Genomic DNA, 12,261 nt, shown 5'->3' on the forward strand with positions numbered 1-12,261 from the left:
TGCAAGTTTCTACATTTATTCTATTTGCATGCTCATGACAAAGAGTTGAACAATTGGATATAACCTTGCACAAAATTAGTCTGTTTGCATGTTAACACAAATCACACACCTCTGCAATTCATTGCTTCAAGGACTTCATTTGTAAGTGCATACACTTTCTGTTCTTACTGAGGGATGAGTTTGAATGATTTTCAAATCCACGATACTGCAACTCGAAGATCAAGAACAAATCGCAATATTTGAGTAATGCATCTCTAGGAAAGAGTAAGTACACATTAAATACAACATGACTACTTTCTAAATGCATGAAATAGATCTTTGCATGTATTAATAAAAATAAAAAAAGACATCTGGATCTTCAGGATGCATGACTTTGCAAGTTCACCTTCATCTGCATCCATTTTTGAATGCAACACCCCAAATCTTGACGTTCATAACTTCAATCGATGCTTAGAACAAACTCCTTGCTCTGCATTTGCTCTTTTTTGATAATATGTTAAACACAATAGAGAAGAAAAGAAGGCTACTTGCATTATCACAAATTTAAAAAAGACTAGGAGTTGGAGATTAAGGGTTTAAAGATGGGATGCCTGCAGAAGATTGAGAAAAGAGGTGGAAGATGAAGCTGTGTTCGCTGTACATTATTTATGAATATTGCTTTTCACTGTGTCAGCTCCCTGGTTTCACATCGATATGGTGCGAACCAAGGTCTGCGAGTGTGGATTTCACTGAGAGACAGATAGAGAGGGACAGGAAGAGACTTTCAGATCACACTATTAACAAGCAAAAGGGGAAAGTTGAAAGGGGTTTGATAACAGGATGGATGTGACTAAGTAAACGGGACGATACCTCATAGATACGGCTTTTCTTCTCCCTTCAATTTACTGTACGTCTATGAAATTTGTCACTTTATTTAAAGATCGGACTTTTGTCTCAAAAAAAAAAAGAAAACTTCTAATCTGCTGCATATTAATAGTTAGTAAAGTAGTTGTCAAGTTTAGGTTTGGGATTTAGGATTAAGGGATCTAAAATATGCGTGTGCAGAATAAGTTATTAACATGTGCTTTTTAAAAGCACTAATGAACAGCCAATATGCTACTCAAATGCATGCTAATAAACAACCAATTAATAGCGAGAATAACCCTTTTTGTAACCCTTACATCCCTCCTTTAAAAAAATTGGTAACACTTTAGTATAGGGTCCAATTCACACTAATAACTAGTTGCTTATTAGCATGTCTATTATTAACATATTGGCTGTTTATAAGTGCTTATAAAGTACATATAATGCATCCTACCCAATACCCTAAACTTAACAACTACCTTATAAACTATTAATAAGCAGCAAATAAGGAGTTAATTGAGGCAAAAGTCATAGTTAATGGTTAGTTAATAGTGAGAATTGGACCCTAAAATAAAGTGTGACCAAATAGTTCACCAAAAGTTGTAATTGTCTGTAACTTTACTTTAGGGTCTCTTAACTAGTTGCTTATAAGCATGCATATAACTAGAATATTAGCCATTTAATAGTAGCAATTAAGCACATATTTATGCCGTATTCTCCCTAATCCTATCAAACACCTAAACTTAATAACTACTGCGCATTGTTCTATGAATCAAATGAGCCTCCATCCTTCAGTGATGCCAGAACTGCATGAATGGGTGGTTTCTGTCTAACAGTCAGCTGCTATTGTGGCTGGCAGGGAAAGCATAGCTACTAGTGTCAACACCAAAACATCGAAACAGAGCCAAGAGCAGAGGGGCGATTATTACCTGCCATTTATTAGACTGACCGTGCCAACATGCTGCAGCCAAATAACTGAGTCATCTGAACACCTGCACGACCCGAGACACAATCTCACGTCTGCGTGACCATTCATGACAACACTGAAGTGGCCATCACTCATACCAACTCATTTATATGCAAAACACAACAACATGTGAGTTTCAAAGTTGTGCCAGCTTTTCCAATCCATGCTCAGTCCCGGGGTTATATATTACTGATCATCCCTTCCGTTAAAAAGCACACAACACTCGATATCCTCCTTCTCCTCCTCCTCATTGTGTGTGTGTTACAGATGGGCATTTCATTAGTGTGTCTGCTGCTCTCTCATCTACGACTGCCGGTTAATGAGCATTATAGTTAAACGGGTTTACAGTCATTAGAAGGCTGATCGATTTCAGAGCATCACGGACAGCAGCAGTGTGTCAGGATATCAGGTGGCACGTAAATAAGACAATGAGAAAGCAAAAAGGTACAAAAATAAAACCATAATAGTGAATTCAATTATTCAGGTCAAGATTCATCTCAGTTATGCAAGCGTTAGCTACAAACTCATTAAATCTTTCACTCAACAGATTTGTTTAAAAGCACCGACTCATTCAGTAACTAAATATAACTCTGCATTTCTCAGATGTGTAATGTATGCAACCTAATATAATGATAAACAAAAATACAATAATTTAAAAGTTGAGGACCGTAATTTTTCTTGATTTTTTTCTTGATTTTTTTTCTTGAAATTTTCTTAAATGTAATATTTGCTCAGTGAGATTTACAAATATTAAAAATGTTATTGGTTTATAATATCATCGCAAAAAGTAAACTGCATTATTATCTGCTAACGACAACAAGGAATGAAGATTTGAAGATATTATAATTAATATTATGGTTTTCTCTAAAGGTGATGCATATAATGAAAAGCAAAATGTAACAAAACTAGAGGCACAGAAATGGATGTTTTTGAACATTATTTAAAAGGTTCATCATGCTTTCCACAAATATATTAAGCAACACAACTGTTGTTAAGAAAGATTTGCACTTCTTTGAGCAGCAAACCAGCATATTTTCCTGAAGGATCATGTGACACTGAAAAAAAATGTAAATAACAACAGGAAACTAATTTTAAATTGTAATAAAGTTGCAAATCAATAGTCACTAAGAGGTCCTAAATAAGTAATATGAACCTCAAAAATAGGAGTGCACATGAAATCATGAACCTAGATTTTAACGGAGTCTGTGTGTAATGCAACAGTGGTGGAAGGAGTAACACGCATGAGTACAGGGATAATATACGAGTATATGAAGGACTTTAATACAGTACTGTCTAAATATTAGCTGTGCAGCACTCAGTCATGTGTCTCTATATCTGATGATATATCTATATACTGCCCTCTAGTGGGGGTGTGAACCGGGCACTGAGTAACCACGGCAACAATGCCCTGACTCCAATCATAGCTTCCTGTCACCACAACTCAATCTACTTCCTGTTTTCAAGCAGTGTTTCCGAAACATGAATGAAAATACTGACCAGGGGAAAACTGGGCATTTTACAATGGACTGGAGAGAGAGAGACAGAGAAAGAGAGAGAGAGAGACCGAGAGGGAGGGAGAGAGAGAGAGAGGGAGGGAGAGAGAGAGAGAGAGAGAGAGAGAAACCTACTGGGCTTGGAAGCATTGCTGGATATTTTTGTGTTCTAAAAATACCTCACAAAAACAAAAAAATTCATACCTATGGAACTTTAAAAGAATATTCCTGGTTCAAAAAAAGATATGATCTATTGATAGCATTTGCAGCATAATGCACTAAAGATATATATATATAGCCAAATTATCAGCATCATTATTGCAGTCTTCAGTGTCACATGATCACTATAAGATTCATAATTAGTTCTAAAAAAAAAAACATTTCTGATTATCAACAAGACTGAAAACAGTTGTGCTGCTGAATCTTTTAGTGAAAATATTAATGTTATTTTTTCCGGTTTTCACAGATGAATAGAAGGTTCAAAAGAACAGCATTTACTTGAAATATGAATCTTTTGTAACATTAGAAACGTCTTAGTCACCATACACAGCAGAAATGTGAACCTTTTAATCTTACCAATGCACAAAAGCAAAATAATTGATAAAACTATTGATATGTACAAAATTAAAAACTCAAATTAGTAAAAACTGGAAGTGTGATAAGAAAGAATACTCAGAATCAATGGCTTTATCAGTAAGATACTAGCATGGCCACAAAATTAAGAACCAAAGATGTTTCCACTACAAATCTCTCTAGCTTCAAGTCTTCACTCCTCTAAGCCAGATACTGAAGCATATGAAGATGAACTGGCAAGCTTTGGGTGTTTACACCTCAGTTATAGTCCAATTACATGCATCTTGCATCACATTTGAGATGAACTCCTGAAGACCCGACTGCTGTGAGCCAAGATGAAAACAAGGACGCAGACGAACTGAAGTCAGAATGACTGGGACCTGTCATCCACGACTCATTCTGGACACATATGGGTCAAAGCTGGACTGGCCAGTGAGGGGTTAAAGCTCAGGGCAAGCTCGGAGAACGCTTGAATTATTGAAGAGGAATGAATAGAAGAACAGACCAAATGAAGGGGAAACCCTGCAGAGGTTCAGGGTTTTATTGTCACACTTCTTTAGGAGCTTCAGATGCAAACGCTCCTTCTCACACCATTCATAAAATCATAACTGATAAAGCAAGATCATTATGGACCACCCACTACTGACAGGATCTCCGTGACTTGAGAGATCCCAAATAAACCCATTTTTAATGTGAATCTGTTTTGTGAGCGAGGCTTTCTTTGGAAGACGGATTATACGTTATTGATCATAATTCAAATTTACACCATGTTACCAGAGAGGGTTTGTTTTAGCTCCTAACTGAAGAAATAAATCATGCATATTTTACCAGAAGAACAGTTCTGAACTCAAGAAGAGTTTAGGGATTTGCACGATCAAGGAATTTCCTAGAAGTGGTCAGAGAACAACTAAAACTTAAAAAAACAGATACTTATTTTAGCATGGCGGATATGTAATAATAATTCCCTAAAATATTCATGGTTAACACATTGTAAGTATATAATTAACACAGATATATGCATGAGAATACCAATATTAATATGCATCACATTAAATATCATGATTCAGTGTGTTTGGTTTTTCTCATACACTATGCAGTTAGTATAAGGTGAAGGAAACATAAAAGTGTATTCACAATGCATTTCATCTTCATCCTTTTTTTTTAATGTGATGCATTTCTGAATAAAAACAAAATGCAGAGTGAAATCATGTTAGTGTGGCAGGGGTTAATATACAGACCTGATTTGCTACAGGAATGTAAAAGAAAGCATGAATTCTTGGAGCATGTCAGAAATAGAGCAGGACATGAGTTTACTGTCAGGGAATCGTTGATGATAATGTGTTCAGTTGTCTATAGCTGCACCGCTCGCGTCCGGTGAAAACACAGGGTAAAATAAGCAAAGGCTCCAGATCAGTGAAACAATTTGTTTGCTTGCTTGCTTTACTTTACTACAGATTCATTTATAACCAAGACAGCATGATGCAGGCTTTTCAGAGAGAGGAAGTAAACGACGAAACAGTGCTGAGCCGGACTCGATATTGCAAAGAGTATTATTAAAGTTATTATATGAAGCCCAGTGGCCCTTTAGCAGTGCATCTCTTTAACAATTCATCAATGGAAGAGATGCACCATATCAGTTTACCTTTAATTCACAAAAGCATGACGGGACATGCATTATTAACCAGAGCAGCCGAGCACACTACTCCCCACAAGCAGACGCAGACGCACAAACAAACATGAAGCTGCCCGTCCCACAGAAAGTGTGGAAGTTCATATACATCATACAAAAGCTGAATAAATCATCTCTCCATTGATGTGTGGTTTGTTCAGAGGACAATATTTGTCTGAGATACAACTATTTGAAAATCTGGAATCTGAGGGAGCAAAAAAATCTAAATATTGAGAAAATCATCTTTAAAGTTGTCCAGATAAAGCTCTTAGCAAGGCATATTACTATTCAGAAATTTGATTTTTTTTATATATTTACACAAGGAAATTTACTAAATATCTTCATGGAACATGATCTTTACTTAGTATCCTAATGATTTTTGACATTAAAGAACAACCAATCATTTTGAGCCATACAATGTATTTTAGGCTACTTCTACAATTATCCCCAAGAGACTGGTTTTGTGCTCCAGGGACAACGTTATCAAGAGTGCATTAAACTGAACAAATGTGATGGTAAAGACAAAAGCAAGAAGCATAATAAAAAAATAAAGACCCAAATCAACATAATGGAGTAACTTGTAAAGAATTTCTGACATTTCTGAGTAATGATGCTGAAAATTTCCTCTTTGAACACAGAAATTACATTTTAAAAAATGCACCTTTGATTAAACTAATGCAGTATTTTGAATAATAGTGAAGTTCTGAATTCAGGTACTTCTTCAGTAATTTTGCACCCCATGTAGTTACTTACGATTCACACGTCTGGCAGCGGAGAGTCCTTCAAGTGTGGTTCTTCACCTCCGACTTCTGTGAATAAAAGAGAGAAAGGAATTAAAGACCATCTTATTTCCTCTCGTTCTTACGACGAAACAGACTTTGTGTTTGTAATTCTGGGTTTCATCTATTGAGGTTTTTGTGCATTTGTTGTTTTAGGATTTTCTTGGGATTTGAGATTTTATTTTGGTTTTTAATTTATTTGTAAAAAGAAAGAAAAAAATAAAACACCTCTAGCAGCACACGACTGGATGACGTGAGCATCGACACGCACCAGGAAAAAGACAGACACCTCAAGTTGAACCCACAGCAATTTCTTTTTCCCAGGATTTTTCTCAGGAACCTTTTACTAAATCCACAACAGCATTAGGGAAGAGTGATGAACATCAGATAAGAACAAGCCTTGGATCACCGTCTGCTTTCAGTCTGACTGCACCTACAGCTGCTACTGGTTTCCCTTTAAAAATGACTTTAGATTTATCAGCGAATCAGTTTAAAACCTGTTTAAACGTCTAATCCCATTCAGTACAATGACTCGGACTTCCACACAATTGAAGCCATTGTTCATCAGACACATGTGACGATGGCTCCAGGCCTGTGTAGAGACATTAAATAAATACCATTAAAACATGACAGAGCTGAAGTCATGATCCTAGAAGATCACAAGAGCAAACACGCTCACACAACATTTAAATGACAAGACAAGTCTACATGAAACTTAACCAAATGAAGCCTATTTACTGCGTTTGAGAGACTGAATGATTAATCTGTGGACACCATTCCAGAGAACACAAACTCAGGTTGATTTAGGGTTTTTCCTGCCTTCAAACAAGGTCAAGGGTGCCAAAGAAATGTACAAAGGCACAAAAAAATGACTGCTAGTCTTCAAGTCACTTTCACACATGCAGAGAAAATCAAAGAGAAAACCAGCTCTGTGACATAATGTTATGTTCCCATGAACACTCAGAGACGAAGGCCAAAGTAGGGGCATGTTCTTTGAAATCAGATATGCAACACGTTTTCCAACTCCTCACAGTTTAGCACGTTACTGTTGCTGTAAACTGAGGACGTATACGCCATCGACACCACCGAGAGTCAAAGTCACCTGCAGAATCACATGCAGTTACAAAAGCATCCTTTAAGATGTTAAAAATCTCACCTTGAATGTACAAGACAGCTCTAAGACTAATCTCCAGTCGAATAACAGCTCAATACGTGTGCAAAGACTGGATCCTGTTTTCAATCTCATGGATGCTTTTGAAACACTGCTGATTTTACGTAAAGATGAATATGATGATGAACAACCTGCATTATAACTGCACTATAATCTGGTGCTTTTGCACCTAAAAAACAAACTTAAAAATAAGCTCAGCAGAAAACTCATCATCACTTAAAGGGATAGTTCACCCAAAAAGGAAAATTCTCTCATCATTATGGAAGGGAAAGAAACACTACAGAAGTCAATGGGAACCACCAACTGTTTGATTACAAGCAATCTTCAAAATATCATCTTTTATGTTCAACATAAGAAAGCAACTCATTCAGGTTTGGAACGACGTGAGCGTGAGTTAATGATGACACGATTTCATTTTTGGGTGAGCTATCCCTTTAAGAGTTAAAATGCAACGTAAACATGGACAGAGAAAAAAAAAGGATGTATAAGACGTAATTATGGGTGGTGATATTTGCACAGATTCTGTGTAATACACAATACTTTTTGACTGCTTATTGTTCTCAAGTTGGAAAAGACATTTAGTTCCTACTTTGTGAACCTTAGTTCCCGGGACATCTACAAGACGGATTACAATGCTGATGATGTAAAAGGAGTGGAGACATAAACACATATCGAAATGTTAAGGTGTCTAAAAAACAGCCTACAGGTCTACAGCAGAGATCCGCGGCTAGGATCCAGATACAGGCTTCAGATAGCCATGGGTTGGGCCCGCGAGTGTCTTCTCCAGTTACAGAGAAAAAATGTGGAACAAAATGAGAGAGACAAAAGTGGGAGGAAGGAATTCCAGAGATGATACAACGTCTCTCTTGCGGTGAAACTCTAATATCATAATTCAGTATAATTCTACATACTCCACTGTGTACACCAACAACTAAAACACCCGTCTATCCTCATAAATTACTAACAAATGAACTGAGAATCTCTAAATCAAAGGCCAGGATTTCTTTATTCCATTTTCACTCATTTACGGTCAGAAAATTGGTGTTAGTCGGTGTGCAAAGTTGAGTCCATTCAGGTATTTGAGTTATAAAATACTAAAATTAGAGCCCGACCGATATATCGGCCAGCCGATATGAGCTAATTGCATTTAAATCGGCAAAACATGAGAAACGGAGTCTCATGCTTCACTCATGTTATGAGTGTTGCATAGTTTGCCCACCAGAGGGCGATCTGCAGCTCCAGAGTTGACAACAGCGCCAGAAATTCACTACAGAAGAAAGCGATCAGCCACCCAGGTGAGTCTGTCGTTCGTCATGTGAAATGATTGTAGATTTAGTTCATACACTGTATATACAATGATGTGGTAGTACTAGCTAACGGTCCTATCATTATCACTTCTAAATATTCTGCAACATCATTTACAGCCACTAATGCATTGCTATATTAGATTAGCCACAAAGCTAATACCATGTTTATCAGTGGAAGAGCGCAAACGTTAATAAGAAGTCAAACTATAACGTTAGCGTTTAACTTATTCTTATTCTATTGCGGTGTGTTTCCCACATAATGACCACGTAATGGTCCTTTCACACAGGACACGGTATGCACGGCGCTTGGCTGCTGGGTTTAGCGTTGCCCTTCAGATACAACGCGATTTGCGATGCGCTACGCTATGGCGTTGGCGGAGTTTTAAAAACTTTTAGTGGGAGCTCTTTCATAGTCTGTGGTTCCTCCTTTCGGTCAGCAGCAAACATGTATCTGTCCCGTTGTAAGAAGCGAGCGATAGCGCTAATCCTGCTGATGAGAATTAAGAGAGAAGCAAGGAAGAAGAGGCTACCCTCAGGTCCAGAGCACAATTTGGTGAATTCAGGCTGGTTACGTTACTCTAACGCTAATATAGCTTCCTTTTTAGCAGGCCCCTTAAATGCTTGCTATTAACTTGTTTGAAGGTGGTTCTTCTCAAAATTGACAGCGGTGTGTTCATGACACTTACGTTAACCATTCAACTTCAAATTGATTCCGTAATCTTCCGGTAACAGTAGGCTACCTTTATGTTCGCCAGCGCATGACGATGTTTTGATTCAGACTGCACAAAGACAAGAGGAGAAGATATACGGGTCCGTTGTGAATGTGTCTGTGAGAGCAAATGTAGTGTAGTTACAGTAACTACAGTAGGTGCGTCAGAAATGATTAAACCAGGGGACATGTAACTAAATGTGAGCTGAACACGCGCTTTTCTTTTTTCTTTTTTTTTTACATGTTGTTTCAAAGCAGCTTTACAGACATAACAGGGAAATGTTGAAATAATATAGTTAAATATAAGTAGGTAATACCTATTGCTTGACAAATAAAACAATATATATTTTTTTTCTCATTTTTGCCTATGTAGGAGATCCCTGTTTATTATTATTATAATTCTAATGATGACATGAGTAATGATACATGGTGATATTATTAATACACATGCTTATTCTTTCTCTGTCTCTCTTTCTGCCTACAGATGGCTGAAAAAGGTGAATGCTGTAGCAGCAAAGTGTGGGACTACTTCAGCAAATACTTTAACTTTAGTATTATAATTTATTTACAGTACACACACAGACTGTTAAAACCAGCTTCAACTGGAAGAAAGTAAAAGTGTTAAATGTTTAAAACCAGACTGTTTTTTGATCATTAAAAAATATATACTTTTGATGTGCAATTGTTTAGTCATTGAGACTGTAATCTAAGGCTTTTTTTTATTTTTTTATTTATTTTTTTTTTATTACATAAATCCCTTCTGGAAAATGGTTTATACAGCCCACATACATAGAACAGGCAGATATTTTGCTATTGAATGTTGTGTAAGTGCAGTTTATAGGAAATGGGTCTAATATCCAGTTTATTTTCAAAATCAAAATATCGGCTCATAAATTGGCTCTTTTCGAGTTAATATCGGCATCGGCCCCCAAAAATCCATATCGGTCAGGCTCTAACTAAAATACCAATATTTTTAAATTAAGAGACGTATGGAGAGTCCAAAAGCATTGACTGCATGATGAATCAGGTAAGAATTACCATAATATTCAAGTTATGAGAGCAAAAAAATCTCTGTATGTGAGTTTTTTTTTTTTTTTTTACTTTATTTTCTGTTTTGCCAACAAAAAGAGTGCCGAACAAATTTGGAACAGAACATTTGTGAGTCTCAGAGCAACACTGTGTTGTATAATTCTTGAATGAATCATTTGAATCAGGGATTCCATGACTAGATGATTTGGCTGTTTTGAATGAATCATTTAAATGAATAATTCATTAAATCACTCATTAAAACAGGTACTTGCCACCACCTACCGGTGGTTTGATTGTAATATTTATCCATCACAGGCCTAAAGCAACCAGCACAAAAACACACTTAAAATTATTTTTACCAAGAAAAATCCACCCCAAAAAATCTATATATTTTGTCAATAACACACACCCCTAAGAGTTACTACATAAACCCTGTGCAAAGTCAAGATGAGTTAAATTATTAAAAAGGCAAAGCTCACCCTAAATATTCAGAAAGGGACACCATTCAAGCCATCAAACACTGAGAAATATCCTTTGAGGAAGAAAAAAATTATATTGGCAAAAACCCATGACAAAGTCTGAAAATAGTACATTCAAGAACCAATATGACCAATCGCATTTCATTAACCGCCTCTTACTAGAAAAGGTTGGTTGAGTTAATGAAAGCAATATCTTCCTCCAGATCAGAGTTAACCGGCCACAGAAGTGCATTAAGTAATATACTGAGCAGATAACATGGACCATTCCCATTGGTCCATCTCTGATTTCAAGCTCGAGCCAGATGACAGACTAGGACGAGCCCACTGAGAGGAACGAGTCTGGTAAACACACGGCTGTACGGCTGGGAGAGCTTCAGATGTTTTTACCACTGGACTGTTATTGTAAGCGCCACACACATCTCTGGGAGAAACTTTTAGATTAATTCTGTTAAGACGTTGAGGGCGAGACATTAGAGATGTGAAGCAAACCGAAGAGTCAGAAACAAGAGGAAAAGGTTGAATTCAGGAAGAAGGGGAACAGAGAAAGAGCGCATCTTATTCTCCATCTAATCTCATCATCTCCCTCCTCTGAGATGATCACCATCCAGATGGGCCAGCAGTCTCAAAAAGGCATTTATCTTCATTAGATGGGAGAAAATGAATAAACAGACTCCGTCGTCTGTTTTCCCTGCGCAGACTGTGGGTAAACAGGAACCAGGTGCAGTGTAGAAAACGCCTGCACTTAATAACAGATACCATACACTTTCAATCCTACACCAAACACACAGTTCAATGACATGGTGTCCAAGTAAAAAAAATAAAATTAAAAAAAGCAACAATATATATATATTCAATGTTCATGACAGGGTGCATATGATGTGATTCTCTGTTTCCTTCTTCTATGGAGTGTAAAAAGCTGTTCACGCATACAGAAGATCCGTAACGTCACAAAGATTAAAGTTTCAAACCCAAAGAGACATTCTTTTTAAAAGTGAGCATTCAGCTACACCTCCCTAAAATGCCTTGTTCAGACACGCCCCCACATATCCATGTCACTGTGGGGAAGATTTGCATAACACCTCCCAACTTTATACGAAAGGAAAGGAAGAGTACGTTTTATTCTCACCACATGTCGTGAAGATGCTGTGTTTCATTGCAAAAGCCAAACAATTTTTTTTGTGCCTTCCACAAAAAAAAAAAATAGTAAAAAAGTGGTTGTTTAATTTAAAACACTGTTTCTGA

The 12,261-nt window shown here is 36.9% G+C and overlaps 1 protein-coding gene across 1 annotated transcript in view; it reads right to left on the minus strand.

Moving 5' to 3' along the window:
• LOC113108446 (F-box/WD repeat-containing protein 7-like) overlaps positions 1 to 6,342 on the minus strand; it is an 84,062-nt gene extending 77,720 nt beyond the window's left edge. Inside the window, exon 1 of the mRNA XM_026271583.1 lies at positions 6,299 to 6,342. The gene's annotated coding sequence lies outside the window, so the exon portion shown is untranslated. The remainder of the gene's footprint in view (positions 1 to 6,298) is intronic.
• Positions 6,343 to 12,261: the final 5,919 nt, after the last annotated feature.

Source organism: Carassius auratus, chromosome 1 (genome assembly GCF_003368295.1).
Source record: "Carassius auratus strain Wakin chromosome 1, ASM336829v1, whole genome shotgun sequence".
NCBI lineage: Eukaryota > Metazoa > Chordata > Actinopteri > Cypriniformes > Cyprinidae > Carassius > Carassius auratus.